This window comes from Pseudophryne corroboree, chromosome 2 (genome assembly GCF_028390025.1).
Source record: "Pseudophryne corroboree isolate aPseCor3 chromosome 2, aPseCor3.hap2, whole genome shotgun sequence".
NCBI classification, from domain to species: Eukaryota; Metazoa; Chordata; class Amphibia; order Anura; family Myobatrachidae; genus Pseudophryne; species Pseudophryne corroboree.
The window spans coordinates 989,475,553-989,492,708 of record NC_086445.1 but is presented as its reverse complement, the minus strand read 5'-3'; the positions used below and the strand labels follow the sequence as shown (position 1 = coordinate 989,492,708).

General features: G+C 48.6%; 1 long non-coding RNA gene across 2 annotated transcripts in view; it reads left to right on the top strand.

The window, feature by feature from the left end:
• Window positions 1-17,156, top strand: part of LOC134987484 (uncharacterized) — a 127,692-nt gene that overhangs the window by 68,275 nt on the left and 42,261 nt on the right. The window contains exon 3 of one of the 2 annotated variants that reach the window (XR_010193136.1): window positions 12,518-12,575. The exons of the other annotated variant lie outside the window; for it this stretch is intronic. This is a non-coding gene — a long non-coding RNA (uncharacterized LOC134987484). Of the gene's footprint in view, window positions 1-12,517; window positions 12,576-17,156 lie in introns of those variants that run through there. 2 annotated transcript variants of the gene reach the window in all.

Genomic DNA, 17,156 nt, shown 5'->3' with positions numbered 1-17,156 from the left:
GGAAGGATCACTGAGGCGAGAAGCTAAGGAAAAAGAGTTGAGCCAGCAGCACATGCGGGATAACTACTTGGCTCTCCACCATGTCAGAGATTCTGCACTAGATTGCCAAGGAGCAGTGCTAATCATGGCAGGGGGTTGTTTTTAGGGATGTGCACTTGAAATTTTTCGGGTTTTGTGTTTTGGTTTTGGGTTCGGTTCCGCGGCCGTGTTTTGGGTTCGACCGCGTTTTGGCAAAACCTCACCGAATTTTTTTTGTCGGATTCGGGTGTGTTTTGGATTCGGGTGTTTTTTTCAAAAAACACTAAAAAACAGCTTAAATCATAGAATTTGGGGGTCATTTTGATCCCAAAGTATTATTAACCTCAAAAACCATAATTTCCACTCATTTTCAGTCTATTCTGAATACCTCACACCTCACAATATTATTTTTAGTCCTAAAATTTGCACCGAGGTCGCTGGATGACTAAGCTAAGCGACCCTAGTGGCCGACACAAACACCTGGCCCATCTAGGAGTGGCACTGCAGTGTCACGCAGGATGTCCCTTCCAAAAAACACTCCCCAAACAGCACATGACGCAAAGAAGAAAAAAAGAGGCGCAATGAGGTAGCTGTGTGAGTAAGCTAAGCGACCCTAGTGGCCGACACAAACACCTGGCCCATCTAGGAGTGGCACTGCAGTGTCACGCAGGATGGCCCTTCCAAAAAACACTCCCCAAACAGCACATGACGCAAAGAAGAAAAAAAGAGGCGCAATGAGGTAGCTGTGTGAGTAAGCAAAGCGACCCTAGTGGCCGACACAAACACCTGGCCCATCTAGGAGTGGCACTGCAGTGTCACGCAGGATGGCCCTTCCAAAAAACACTCCCCAAACAGCACATGACGCAAATAAAAATGAAAGAAAAAAGAGGTGCAAGATGGAATTGTCCTTGGGCCCTCCCACCCACCCTTATGTTGTATAAACAGGACATGCACACTTTAACCAACCCATCATTTCAGTGACAGGGTCTGCCACACGACTGTGACTGAAATGACGGGTTGGTTTGGACCCCCACCGAAAAAGAAGCAATTAATCTCTCCTTGCACAAACTGGCTCTACAGAGGCAAGATGTCCACCTCATCATCATCCTCCGATATATCACCGTGTACATCCCGCTCCTCACAGATTATCAATTCGTCCCCACTGGAATCCACCATCTCAGCTCCCTGTGTACTTTGTGGAGGCAATTGCTGCTGGTCAATGTCTCCACGGAGGAATTGATTATAATTAATTTTAATGAACATCATCTTCCCCACATTTTCTGGAAGTAACCTCGTACGCAGATTGCTGACAAGGTGAGCGGCGGCACTAAACACTCTTTCGGAGTACACACTTGTGGGAGGGCAACTTAGGTAGAATAAAGCCAGTTTGTGCAAGGGCCTCCAAATTGCCTCTTTTTCCTGCCAGTATAAGTACGGACTGTCTGACGTGCCTACTTGGATGCGGTCACTCATATAATCCTCCACCATTCTTTCAATGGTGAGAGAATCATATGCAGTGACAGTAGACGACATGTCCGTAATCGTTGTCAGGTCCTTCAGTCCGGACCAGATGTCAGCATCAGCAGTCGCTCCAGACTGCCCTGCATCACCGCCAGCGGGTGGGCTCGGAATTCTGATCCTTTTCCTCGCACTCCCAGTTGCGGGAGAATGTGAAGGAGGAGATGTTGACAGGTCGCGTTCCGCTTGACTTGACAATTTTGTCACCAGCAGGTCTTTGAACCCCAGCAGACTTGTGTCTGCCGGAAGGAGAGATCCAAGGTAGGTTTTAAATCTAGGATCGAGCACGGTGGCCAAAATGTAGTGCTCTGATTTCAACAGATTGACCACCCGTGAATCCTTGTTAAGCGAATTAAGGGCTCCATCCACAAGTCCCACATGCCTAGCGGAATCGCTCCCTTTTAGCTCCTCCTTCAATGCCTCCAGCTTCTTCTGCAAAAGCCTGATGAGGGGAATGACCTGACTCAGGCTGGCAGTGTCTGAACTGACTTCACATGTGGCAAGTTCAAAAGGTTGCAGAACCTTGCACAACGTTGAAATCATTCTCCACTGCGCTTGAGACAGGTACATTCCACCTCCTATATCGTGCTCAATTGTATAGGCTTGAATGGCCTTTTGCTGCTCCTCCAACCTCTGAAGCATATAGAGGGTTGAATTCCACCTCGTTACCACCACTTCTTGCTTCAGATGATGGCAGGGCAGGTTCAGGCGTTTTTGGTGGTGCTCCAGTCTTCTGTACGTGGTGCCTGTACGCCGAAAGTGTCCCGCAATTCTTCTGGCCACCGACAGCATCTCTTGCACGCCCCTGTCGTTTTTTAAAAAATTCTGCACCACCAAATTCAAGGTATGTGCAAAACATGGGACGTGCTGGAATTTGCCCATATTTAATGCGCACACAATATTGCTGGCGTTGTCCGATGCCACAAATCCACAGGAGAGTCCAATTGGGGTAAGCCATTCCGCGATGATCTTCCTCAGTTGCCGTAAGAGGTTTTCAGCTGTGTGCGTATTCTGGAAACCGGTGATACAAAGCGTAGCCTGCCTAGGAAAGAGTTGGCGTTTGCGAGATGCTGCTACTGGTGCCGCCGCTGCTGTTCTTGCGGCGGGAGTCCATACATCTACCCAGTGGGCTGTCACAGTCATATAGTCCTGACCCTGCCCTGCTCCACTTGTCCACATGTCCGTGGTTAAGTGGACATTGGGTACAACTGCATTTTTTAGGACACTGGTGAGTCTTTTTCTGACGTCCGTGTACATTCTCGGTATCGCCTGCCTAGAGAAGTGGAACCTAGATGGTATTTGGTAACGGGGGCACACTGCCTCAATAAATTGTCTAGTTCCCTGTGAACTAACGGCGGATACCGGACGCACGTCTAACACCAACATAGTTGTCAAGGCCTCAGTTATCCGCTTTGCAACAGGATGACTGCTGTGATATTTCATCTTCCTCGCAAAGGACTGTTGGACAGTCAATTGCTTGGTGGAAGTAGTAAAAGTGGGCTTACGACTTCCCCTCTGGGATGACCATCGACTCCCAGCAGCAACAACAGCAGCGCCAGCAGCAGTAGGCGTTACACGCAAGGATGCATCGGAGGAATCCCAGGCAGGAGAGGACTCGTCAGAATTGCCAGTGACATGGCATGCAGGACTATTGGCATTCCTGGGGAAGGAGGAAATTGACACTGAGGGAGTTGGTGGGGTGGTTTGCGTGAGCTTGGTTACAAGAGGAAGGGATTTACTGGTCAGTGGACTGCTTCCGCTGTCGCCCAAAGTTTTTGAACTTGTCACTGACTTATTATGAATGCGCTGCAGGTGACGTATAAGGGAGGATGTTCCGAGGTGGTTAACGTCCTTACCCCTACTTATTACAGCTTGACAAAGGCAACACACGGCTTGACAAATGTTGTCCGCATTTCTGGTGAAATACTTCCACACCGAAGAGCTGATTTTTTTGGTATTTTCACCAGGCATGTCAACGGCCCTATTCCTCCCACGGACAACAGGTGTCTCCCCGGGTGCCTGACTTAAACAAACCACCTCACCATCAGAATCCTCCTTGTCAATTTCCTCCCCAGCGCCAGCAACACCCATATCCTCCTCATCCTGGTGTACTTCAACACTGACATCTTCAATCTGACTATCAGGAACTGGACTGCGGGTGCTCCTTCCAGCACTTGCAGGGGGCGTGCAAATGGTGGAAGGCGCATGCTCTTCACGTCCAGTGTTGGGAAGGTCAGGCATCGCAACCGACACAATTGGACTCTCCTTGTGGATTTGGGATTTCGAAGAACGCACAGTTCTTTGCGGTGCTTTTGCCAGCTTGAGTCTTTTCAGTTTTCTAGCGAGAGGCTGAGTGCTTCCATCCTCATGTGAAGCTGAACCACTAGCCATGAACATAGGCCAGGGCCTCAGCCGTTCCTTGCCACTCCGTGTGGTAAATGGCATATTGGCAAGTTTACGCTTCTCCTCCGACAATTTTATTTTAGATTTTGGAGTCCTTTTTTTACTGATATTTGGTGTTTTGGATTTTACATGCTCTGTACTATGACATTGGGCATCGGCCTTGGCAGACGACGTTGCTGGCATTTCATCATCTCGGCCATGACTAGTGGCAGCAGCTTCAGCACGAGGTGGAAGTGGATCTTGATCTTTCCCTAATTTTGGAACCTCAACATTTTTGTTCTCCATATTTTAATAGGCACAACTAAAAGGCACCTCAGGTAAACAATGTAGATGGATGGATACTAGTATACTTATGGATGGACGAGCGACTGCCGACACAGAGGTAGCTACAGCCGTGGACTACCGTACTGTGTCTGCTGCTAATATAGACTGGATGATAATGAGATGAAATCAATATATATATATATATAATATCACTAGTACTGCAGCCGGACAGGTATATATATTTATTATGTAATGACTGATGACGGACCTGCTGGACACTGTCAGCTCAGCAGCACCGCAGACTGCTACAGTAAGCTACTATAGTAGTATGTATAAAGAAGAAAGAAAAAAAAAAAAAACACGGGTAGGTGGTATACAATTATGGATGGACGAGCGACTGCCGACACAGAGGTAGCTACAGCCGTGGACTACCGTACTGTGTCTGCTGCTAATATAGACTGGATGATAATGAGATGAAATCAATATATATTATATCACACTAGTACTGCAGCCGGACAGGTAGATATATTTATTATGTAATGACTGATGACGGACCTGCTGGACACTGTCAGCTCAGCAGCACCGCAGACTGCTACAGTAAGCTACTATAGTAGTATGCATAAAGAAGAAAGAAAAAAAAAACCACGGGTAGGTGGTATATAATTATGGATGGACGAGCGACTGCCGACACAGAGGTAGCTACAGCCGTGGACTACCGTACTGTGTCTGCTGCTAATATAGACTGGATGATAATGAGATGAAATCAATATATATATATATATAATATCACTAGTACTGCAGCCGGACAGGTATATATATTTATTATGTAATGACTGATGACGGACCTGCTGGACACAGTCAGCTCAGCAGCACCGCAGACTGCTACAGTAAGCTACTATAGTAGTATGTATAAAGAAGAAAGAAAAAAAAAAAACCACGGGTAGGTGGTATACAATATTATATATATATTATATACAATTATATATATATATATATTAAACTGGTGGTGACTGGTGGTCAGGTCACTGGTCACACTATCAGCAACTTGCAAGTAGTACTCCTAAGCAGACAATCACAATATATATTATACTGGTGGTCAGTGTGGTCACAATGGCAGTGTGGCACTCTGGCAGCAAAAGTGTGCACTGTACGTTATATGTACTCCTGAGTCCTGCTCTCAGACTCTAACTGCTCCCCACTGTCAGTGTCTCCCCCACAAGTCAGATAATATACAGTCACACTATCTATCACTTCAGCAAGTAACTAGTACTCCTCCTAACGCTCCCCAAAATGACTACTGTGTCTCTCTCTACTGTCTCACTCTCTTCTCTATAAACGGAGAGGACGCCAGCCACGTCCTCTCCCTATGAATCTCAATGCACGTGTGAAAATGGCGGCGACGCGCGGCTCCTTATATAGAATCCGAGTCTCGCGATAGAATCCGAGCCTCGCGAGAATCCGACAGCGGGATGATGACGTTCGGGCGCGCTCGGGTTAACCGAGCAAGGCGGGAAGATCCGAGTCGCTCGGCCCCGTGTAAAAAAACATGAAGTTCGGGCGGGTTCGGATTCCGAGGAACCGAACCCGCTCATCCCTAGTTGTTTTACTGACCAGACCACAGTCCACACCACCACTCCCATGTGCCACTAACAAAAAGTTTTTTAAATAAGAAACAGGCTCCTGTGTTCATCGATATTCAGTCAATCAATCACACTGTGATACGCCCCAGATCATCTAGCGGGTGTAATACATGAATCACTGTATCCATGTCTCTAGATGGTAATGCTACAAGAGGTGGGTGAAGGATTGGCTGTAGTGAGTAGGTGGGGTTTGAGAAAGTGGCTGAAATATTGGGTACAAGACTTAGCGGACTGCGAACTGGGGGGGGGGGGGGGGGGGTGTTCACGGGAGGAGGGTGCTGTCAGTACATGATAGTCCTAGTCTGGTGCCAGTATATTCTGTTGTGCATTATAATTGGGAACAAATAGTAATAAAACAAGGCTGGGTACAGAAAGAGAGACTTAGAGGTAAGAGGGCCCTGCTTGCTCACAATCTATAGGGAAATACAGTAGGCAATGGCACCAGAGGCGTAACTAGGGTTTTCGGAGCCCAGGGCAAGATAAAGAGTGGCGCCCCTCCCCCCAAAAAAACAAACAACAACACACACACAAAAAGAAGTATGTGTGCGCGCGAAAAATGGGCATGGCCACGCACCAGAAAGGGTGTGGCCACTGAAAATGGGGCGTGCCAACAAGACTATCACCTACCCCCTGTGTCGCCTCTCAGCACACTATCACCTACTCCTTGTGTCGTCTCTCAGCAAACCTTTATTCAATTTTTGCACAGTACGCATTGCAGAGTCCCCTTTTTACACAGTGCCAGATACACAATTGCCCCACAGTGCCAGATACACAGTGCCCCACAGTGCCAGATACACAGTGCCCGACAGTGCCAGATACATATTGCCCCACAGTGTCAGATCCACAGTGACAGAAACATATTGCCCCACAGTGCCAGATACAGTGCCCCACAGTGTCAGATCCACAGTGCCAGATATAGTGCCCCACAGTGCCAGATACAGTGCCCCACAGTGCCAGATACACAGTGCCCCACAGTGCATGATGATTAAAAAAAAAATACAGCCAGCTTACTTTTTTCTCTGCAGCTTGCTCTTCCACGCACGCTGGCTCCACACTCTTCTTCCCTGCCGCCTGCGTGCCCAGCCAATCACTCAGCCGCAGGCTGCACCTTTACACCATTGGACAGCTGAGCCGTCGCTCAGCTGTCCTGAAATTCTATGTGGTGCTGGAGCTGCTGCTGTTCGGTTGCCAGGGCAACCTATAGGGAGCCTCCGGAGGAGTGCAGCGCTGCCCCGCAGATCGGAGGTACGATCTGTGTACAGGCGTCGGGGGCCCTTTAAAAAAAAAATCCGGCACTGGGGGAGGGTGGGCATAATGCCCTGGCCGGCGGCGGCGCCCCCCTCTATTGGGCCTGTGGACCATTGGAGGCTCCAGAATTGGGGCTGCGGCACAGTCCAAAATTCAAATAGGGGAGCCACACCCACTACCACTCTAAACTCTGCCAAACATCACCGGCTGGGACTCACTGGCAGTGGGTGTGGCTCCCCTATATGAATTTTGGACTGATGTGCATCACCACTTCTGGACCCACCACTGGTGTGGACTGTATAGAGAGGATGTAATTGGGTAGGATAGCTTATGGATGTTATGTCAGCGGTTCTAGAATTTGCTAAACTGCTTAAAGAGGAATGCTTGAAGGTTTGGAGATTAGAGGAGAGTCTTTTGCATAGGAGGGCAGAGTGGGTGAAGCCAGAAAAAAGTCCTGTAACCATAAATGGGAGCAGGTAACGAGTGTGGATGAGAGAAGCAGATTTTGTGCAGAGCGGAGAGGTCAGGTTGTGTGAGATACTTTGCTATGGCCCTCATTCCGAGTTGATCGGTCGCAAGGCGAATTTAGCAGAGTTACACACGCTAAGCCGCCGCCTACTGGGAGTGAATCTTAGCTTCTTAAAATTGCGACTGATGTATTCGCAATATTGCGATTACTAACTACTTAGCAGTTTCAGAGTAGCTCCAGACTTACTCTGCCTGTGCGATCATTTCAGTGCTTGTCGTTCCTGGTTGACGTCACAAACACACCCAGCGTTCGCCCAGGCACTCCCACCGTTTCCCCGGCCACTCCTGCGTTTTTTCCGGAAACGGTAGCGTTTTCAGCCACACGCCCCTGAAACGCCGTGTTTCCGCCCAGTAACACCCATTTCCTGTCAATCACATTACGATCGCCGGAGCGAAGAAAAAGCCGTGAGTAAAATTACTTTCATCATAGTAAAGTTACTTGGCGCAGTCGCAGTGCGAACATTGCGCATGCGTACTAAGCGGATTTTCACTGCGATGCGATGAAAAATACCGAGCGAACAACTCGGAATGAGGGCCCATAAGCGTAGATATGTATGTGGGGTAGTTTGGTTAATAGCCTTATGTGTAAGTACTGTAGATTACAGGTAATCAATGGAGGGACTGACAGAGCGGAGCAGCAGGCAAATGTTTAGTGAGGAAGATCAGTCTCGCAGCTGCATTCAAAATAGATTGTAGTGGGGTAGAGTAACATTTTTGGGAAGACCAGTAAGGAGACCATTGCGATAATCAATGTGGGAGATAATGAGATCGCAAATTAGAGCTTTTGCAGTGCCTTGTGTGAGATATGGGCGTATTCTGGATATTTTTTTTTACAGGTACTGTATGTAACAGGATTTGAAAACAGATTGTAAGTGGGGAACAAAGGACAGCTCAGATGACACCTAGGCAGTGAGATTGTGGGGTAGGGTTGATCTTCGAGTTATCAACAGTGATAGAGATATCAGGTTGGAAACTACTGACAGGATACAAGGTTGACAGACAATAGAGGGGCACTTAGGGGAATAGGAGAAGAGTGAGGGGTAATATAAAGGTCTGCATGCAGCTATGACTGAGAGACACTTAAGTTATCATAAAGTAGTTGGTGAAGTTGTTGTCCTATTTTGTGGGTCTGCACCAAATATATTGCGAATTTGGGGGGTAATTCAGATCTGATCGCTAGGCAGCGATTTTTGCTGTCCTGTGATCAGATAGTCGCCACCTGCAGGGGAGAGTATTTTAGCTGTGCAGGTGTGCAATCGCATGTGTAGCAGAGCTGCACAAACTGATTTTGTTCAGTCTCTGCGCAGCCCAGGACTTACTCAGCCGCTGCGATCACATCAGCCTGTTCAGGACCGCATTTGACATCTTACCGACGATCCCCTTTGCAGCCGTGCGACACTCCGCCGCAGTGCTGTGCACAGTGGCGGTTCTTGCCACGGGCAAGCGGTACTTTTGCCCGGGGCGCCGCCTTCCGGAGGGCGCCGGCGCCATCCAGAGGGCGCCGCACCAGGGCAAGATCCGCCACTGTGCCCCCCGCAGTGCCCTGCTGTGCCCCCCCCCGCTTTGAAGGGAACCAGACGCGTAGCGTCTAGTTTCCCTTCATTGAGAAGACCTTAGTTGTGCGGTGCGCGATGACGTCATCGCGCACCGCACAGCAAAGGTCCTCTCCATGAAGGGAAACTAGACGCTACGGTCTAGTTTCCCTTCATGTAGAGGACCTTTGCTGTGCGATGCGCGATGACGTCATCGCGCACCGCACAGCATAGTGGCACAGACACTAGGGGTCATAATTGACCTTTAGTGTCTATGCTGTTCTATGGGAGAGACGTAACTAATAACGTCTCTCCCATAGATCGAAGAGAAGAGAGGAGAGGAGAAGAGCGGCACCGCCGGCGGAGGGGGTCTGCAGAGGTCTGGATCAGGAACGGGGGTGGTAAGTATACTTTTTTTTTATTTCATTTTTTCTTTCAGCGTCGTGACCACGCCCCCATTTGAAGCCACTCCCCTATATTTTGCCCGGGGCGCCACAAAGCTAAGAACCGGCCCTGGCTGTGCATACGCATGCGCAGTTCTGACCTGATTGCACGCTGTGCGAAAACGCACAGCAGCGACCAGATCTGAATTACTCCCTTTGATTGGCTCTTTCTGGTCATTATTCATTTACTATTGCAAAACCAGGATCAGAAGCAGAGTAAGTCTCACCCTCATGATCTAATGACTATTGCTGTGTCTGCAAGTTCTTAATGGCTTGCTACACCACCGCTGTTCTAGTGAGTGGTTTCTGATTTTGCTGGAGATCAGCTAAATAGACTTTAGTGTTTGAACTAGAGACGTGAATGCATGAACTGGGAGATCAAATAAAGAGCACTCGCCAAATCATATTTTACTAGACTTTGCCATCTAACGGTTGTGTTAAAATCAGTTTATAACAGTTATTAAAATTGCTGCCAAGATATAATGTATTAAAAAACTCAACCTTTAATTGCTTAACACACGCTGCATTCTGATTAGCTCCCCAATCATCTGGATGTCGCTTCTCTTTAGCTCCTGGAGATAAATACACCATTTGAAGACTAACTATGATTTAATAAAAAGAAAACTAAACATTAATTACCCACCTAACCTAAGTAACATTATGAACTGTTAATGCATGTGACATCTGTATGGCGCTCGGAGATGGTTGCATGGTAGATCAGCTCTGCGACCTACCTCCCATATCATGTTCTTCTGCACAAGTGAAGTACAAAGCAAGAAAAAGTTGGGAAAAATGGGATGTAGTGCCAAGGACTGTCAATACACTAAAGATGAAGGTGTTATGGGGATTTACTGAACTAAAGTTATTCTTAGCATAGGCAAACATAGGAGGGGTTTCCAGTTGCCCGGAAACCAGTGTATAAAAAAACAATGTGTACATATTTGTCCAAGAGTGGTGCTAAGTTATTGTGCTACTACCCAGATTCCCGGTCTTTCTCCAATGCTCCACAGAGCAGGAGACTTGTGTTGTGGAATGGTGCCCATATTCAGAAAGGAAAAAAATATTCTGCTCGGATGCTGGCTCAACTGACGCATGCTCTCCCTTACTGTGATTGCTGGTGCTGGTCTGATGTACAGTATTGCATACACTGCGCTATGGGTGAAGCAGACTATAGTTTATTACTTGTTAATTATACCCCATTCATAGGCTGACCCTGGGGCGGATTGGGCCACCGGTACACTGGATAAGTTCCCACTGCCCCCCCCCCCTCCTCTGCCAGGCTGGCCCACCCTGCCTACTGACCCAGGTTGATTCATGCCTGGCTAGTTGCCACACTTCTGGGATCTGTGTGGATTGCAAACTGGAAGTTCTTTTCGGCTCCTGGCTAGCAGGCACTTCCAGGTTCAGTTATCCGGAAACAGCGGCATAAGGTTGCTCCTTATTCATGGCAGCATGCTCCTCCTGAAGGGTGAGCCTGCCACACTTACTGTATATTGCCTAAAAGCCAGTGTGCGGGCAGAGGAGGAGTGTTATACACTAAACACCCTCCCCTGTCTGCCCCATTACATACACGCCTCACATTTCCTCGCCGCCCGCAGACACAGTGTCCTCCTCAACCCAGGGACATACACTATACAGGAAGCGGTTAAGATACTGCCTCAGGGGATCCCGGCAATCCACCGGAATCCACCGGCAATCCACCGGAATCCTGCACAGCGGTACAATGCTGGCTCCGGAATACCAGCGAGACAGGCTCTTCTCCCTCTGTGGGTGTCCACGACACCCATAGAGGAAGAATATAACCTGTAGTGAGAACAGCGAGCTCCCGTGCCAGCAGCGTAGCGAGCACAGCAAGGCCGCAAGGGATTTACTAGTGCTCGCCCCGCTGCCGGCATAACGGTGGCCGAGATTCCGCTGTTGGTATACTGACGGCCGGCATTCCGGCCATCAGTATTTCATACTGAACCCCACTATACACTCAAAGCCCCCTTCCCCCCTAGGCTCCCTGTAGCACTGGGGACATACACTACTTGCACTACCACCCACCACTTATGTTCCCAGGGACATACACTCTCCACCTAGACACAGTACCCCCCCCCCTCGCAGACCATGGACATACACTATACACCCCACCACCATCCTCTCTGGCCCCAGAAACATATACTGTCCACCCTACTTGACCGGCCCCAGGAACATACTCTGCCTGCTCTACCCCTCTGGCCTTCCCTAGCCCTCAGCCCTGGGGACATACACTACTCACACCACCACCCCTAACTTCCACAGAGACATACACTCCTTATCCTGTCCCAGGGCCCCAACGCAGGATAATACAACCTACCTCCACCACCACTACCCATCCCCATCCCATGAACATACACTGCTTATTTGACCACCCCAACCACCCCATCCAGCCCTTGGTCCACCCTACTCCCTTTGGGTAAATACATTACTCACCCCACCCCCTTCCCACCCCCAGTGACATAAATTCCCCACCTTACCTCCTGGCCCAGGAGACATACGGTACACCGCCATGGGCCATGGACATACACTAACCACACTACCCCCCTGCCTCTGGAACATACAGTACCCACCCTACCTCCAGCCAAAGGGACATACACTGCTAACCCCCAGCTCCCGGATGCAGCCCGCAAGGCAGTTGGGTGTGGCTGATTCTTCCTGCAGCACCTGTGTTGGTACGGTTGCCAGCCTGGGCACTTCAGTGATCACAAGTACAGTAGCTCTACTCTATAAAGCACAATGCATCCAGTAAGCTTCCTCTGCCAGGATACGCAGAAACCTCTATGGATTGCAGAACTCTGAGACATTTGCTCTGCAATATACGAGTAGTATTATACAATTATTGTAATATATGCTTGAAAATAAATAATACATATTTTTTAATATATTGCTACCGCTGATTTAGATGGAGCCACAAGAAAAGCAGCAGTAGAGCATAATAGCAACCTGCAGAGAAACAACAGGTAAAGTACTGTAGCTGACGTTTTACATTATATTGTGCAGAGGACATAATAGCAAGTTTCCTACAGAGGAAAGGCCTAATAGAAGCAAGCACAGGAGACTGAGGTGGAAATTTACTAAGCTCCCGCGTTTATTCCAGTTTGCATTTTGATCCGAAAATACGACTCAGTAATTTACTAAACAGCAATCACGGCAGAGTTTAACCGATTCTTGTTCACCAGGGCCGGCTCCAGGCATGTTTGAAAAGAGCGGACACGCAGGGCGCCACCCTTAATGGGCGCCGCACGCTGGCGCCCCCATATTCAAGCCTGGAGCCAGCCTGCTGCCCTAAACTGTTCTGTGCGCGCTGCACGCACTGTGCGGTGCCTGAAGCCAGACGCTGGCACCGCGAAGCGCGCATAGCATGCACTGAATAGTTTAACAAGTCCACCCGCGCCCCACAGCACTCCCCCTCCCAGCACAGCAGGTACTGTGGGGACATATCTGGCACTGTGGGGGCATTTATGTATTGGCACTGTGGGGGCATTTATGTATCTGGCACTGTAGGGGCATTTATGTATCTGGCACTGTGGGGGCATATCTGGCACTATGGGGGCATTTATGTATTGGCACTGTGGGGGCATTTATGTATCTGGCACTGGGGGCATATCTGGCACTATGGGGGTATTTATGTATCTGGCACCGTGGGGGCATTTATGTATCTGGCACTGTGGGGGCATTTATGTATCTGGCACTGTGGGGCACATCTGACACTGGGGGCATTTATGTATCTGGCACTGGGGGCATTTATGTATCTGGCACTGTGGGGGGCATTTATGTATCTGGCACTGTGGGGGCATTTATGTGTCTGGCACTGTGGCCATTTATGTATCTGGCACTGCTGGGGGGCACGTCATGTGTATCTGGCACTGCTGGGGGCACATCATGTGTATCTGGCACTGCTGGGGGACACGTTATGTGTAGCTGGCACTGCTGGGAGGCATATCATGTGTAGCTGGCACTGCTGGGGGGCATATCATGTTTATCTGCCACTGCTGGGGAGCACATCATGTGTAGCTGGCACTGCTGGGGGGCATATCATGTCTATCTGGCACTGCTGGGGGGCATGTCATGTGTATCTGGCACTGCTGGGGGGCATGTCATGTCTATCTGGCAATGCTGGGGGCATGTCATGTCTATCTGGCACTGCTGGGGGGCATGTCATGTCTATCTGGCACTGCTGGAGGGCATGTCATGTCTTTCTGGCACTGCTGAGGGGCAAGTTATGTGTATCTGGCACTGCTGGGGGGCATGCCTTGTGTATCTGGCACTGCTGGGGGCATGTCATGTGTATCTGGCAATGCTGGAGGGCATATCATGTGTAGCTGGCACTGCTGGGGGGCATTTCATGTGTATCTGGCACTGCTGGGGGGCATATCATGTGTAGCTGGCACTGCTGGGGGGCATGTCATGTGTAGCTGGCACTGCTGGGGGGGCATGTCATGTGTAGCTGGCACTGCTGGGGGCATATCAGGTGTATCTGACACTTCTGGGGGCATACCATGTGTAGCTGGCACTGCTGGGGGGAATATCATGTGTATCTGGCACTGCTGGGAGCCACATCATGTGTAGCTGGCACTGCTGGGGGGCATATCATGTGTATCTGGCACTACTGGGGGGCATATCATGTGTATCTGTACCCACTACTTGCTAGAACCTGGGTCCACCATTTGCTGGCACCTGTGCCCACTGCTCACTGACATCTATGCCCACCACTCACCAGCATCTGTTACCACCACTCACTGGCACCTGTGCCTACTGCTCAATGCCCAATGCGCCCACCTGTGCCTACCAAGTAAGCCACTGTGCCCAGCTGTAAGTGTACACAACAGCTGCCAGTGTGCAAATACCTAAGTCAGATAGAGAGCCTCAAACCAAGCAGGTAAGGGAAACACACGCAGATTGAGAGCAGATGCAGAAAAGGTGTAAGCCGGATTGCACTACCACAGGACTACCACCAGGGGGAGTAGAGGCGTCACTTCTTCATGATCCTGTATTTTGGGGAGGGGGGTATCTGACCTCATACAGATGTCCTACATACTGATCACACTGTGATTGGTGGTTCAGCTCTTGGACGCTTCTGAACTGTACTTCTCACTCAAGGGGAGATGTATCACTCCTAACGTGGTCAAATGGAGAAGCTGCACATAACAACAAAACAGCTTCTAGCACATTCTATAAAATGATAGATAGTCTATGGTTGGTTGCTATAGGCAATTTCTCACCTGTTCTCTTTAGAAGCTTTAATACTGTACGTCTCCGTCATACATCTCACACCTTACTGTCTGTTATTCAAATCAAATCTCTCACCTGCAATTACCAAAAAAGACTGATATCTGCTATAACATTATCAGGTCCTCCACATTGTAAAAGAATAATCTCCATTGCTGGTTATGAGTCTTTATTGCAAGGTAAGTGAAGTGTATCTGTATTTGTGATGTAGATTGCAGCACGGAGACCTGATTAGCCTAACGCTGTAATGAGTTCTCTTAATTGGGTCAGTGATCCCGAACGTGTAAATTGCTGATGTAAAAGTGATTATTTTATAATTGATGTTTATTTCTGTACTTATATGATAGAAATTATGCTGCCTTGGGTGTTTGCTAAGTTTTCAAAATCATAGACCAGTACACCACCATGCTGAACCATTATCATGACACAAGACCAGTGCTGCAAGTATGGCGGTAAGAAATTGACAGCCGATACGCAGTACTGCTGGGCCACCACCTTGCAACTACTGTGTCGGGGAGAGGAGAGCGCAGCATGCGCCTCTCCTCTCCCGCCCCTCTCCTGCCCAGTCAGTCAGTCTGGTCTCTCTCCCTCCGGTGGCAGCGGCGTGTATCACAATCAACCGCCGGTTCTTGAGCCAATCACAGCTTGTGGACCGGCAGCCGCACAGGATCCGCTGCTGTCGGACTGTGAGCTCTGATTGGCTCATGGACCAGTGCCTGATTTGAGATACACGCCGCCGCAGGAGTCCGGACTGAGGGCAGGAGAGGAGAGTCGCGTGCTGCGATCTCCTCTCGCTGACACAGTGTCACTGCAGAGCCGGCCCCAGGCAGCAGCAGTAATGGTGAGTTGCACTGCTGGGGGCATATGGGAATCTGCTACTATTGGGGGTCATATGTGTATCTGGCACTACACTACTGGTGGCATATGTGTATCTGGCACTGTAGGGGCATATGTGTATCTGCCACTATTGGGGGGCATATGTGTATCTGGCACTACACTACTAGGGGCAATGTGTATCTGGCACTGTGGGGGTATATGTGTATCTGGCACAGAGGGGCATATCTGGCACCGTGGGGACATATGTGTATCTGGCACTGTGGTGGCATATGTGTATCTGGCACTGTGGGGGCATATCTGGCACTGTGGGGGCATATCTGGCACTGTGGGGGCATATCTGGCACCATGGGGGTATATGTATATCTGGCACTGTGGGGGCATATTTGTATCTGGCACTGTAGGGGCATATATGGCACTGTGGGGGCATATGTGTATCTGGCACTGCACTATTGGGGTCATATGTTTATCACGCTCCCCCATATGTGTATCATGCCCCCATTTTCATTGGCCATGCTCCAGGTGGCATGTGACAACACCCATTTTTTTGGTGCACACACAGTATCACTAACACTTTTTTTCTACTGTACTTGCACCACTGCACAAGACCCTTTACACACGTGTACAGGAGGTCAAATAGGGTTTGAGGTAACAATAAGATTAGAAAAGGGGCAGACTAGATGGGGCAAGTGGTTCTTATCTGCCGTCAAATTCTATGTTTCTATGTAAATAAATGGAACTCGCATATCCAACTTGCCCGAAAAATATGATAGAAAAAAAACCCTGTACATACAGCATGGCTTATTTTTCCTTTATGGATAAGTTCTAATACAGTATTATATGTTCAGCACTTAATGTCTGTTTTATGAAACGCAATTGGAGAATAAAAGATCTAAAAAAGTTGGGTATATCATCAATTTAAATAATATCATTTGAATTCAGGGCTCTATGCCTGAAGCACATCACTGTTGGAACTACGGTGGAGAATATGCTTATTAACGACCTGCCACCCTCCGTCACTTACGTCTAGATCGTAATCATAATGGAGATCTGTGCAAAGAATATGGAGCTCTCCAATTATTCTGCCACTTAAAGGGAAATGTGTTTATTTTTCCTATAGTTTTCCATAAATGTCCATTTTGCACAGGCTAAACTGGAACTCCGATGTGTTTACAAATGTGGTTTCATTAAAATGGCCGTAATGAATGGTATTTCCATAGGAACAGAAACCCTTGATTTTTAAGACATTGATAAACGTCTTCTACAGTATATAATTCTTTTTTTATTTTTTTCAGATCAGTCTGTGTTTTCCGATAGTACACATCTCAGATTTTACTCATTACTACTTATTCTTTGTGTAAGACCTTTGCCTGATAGAAAGTCATTGTGGTGGCAACACCACATGGTTTAGGACCCTGTCACACAAAGACATTGGGACACATCTATTTTCCTCGCCTAGAATAGTGAGTTTTAGCACG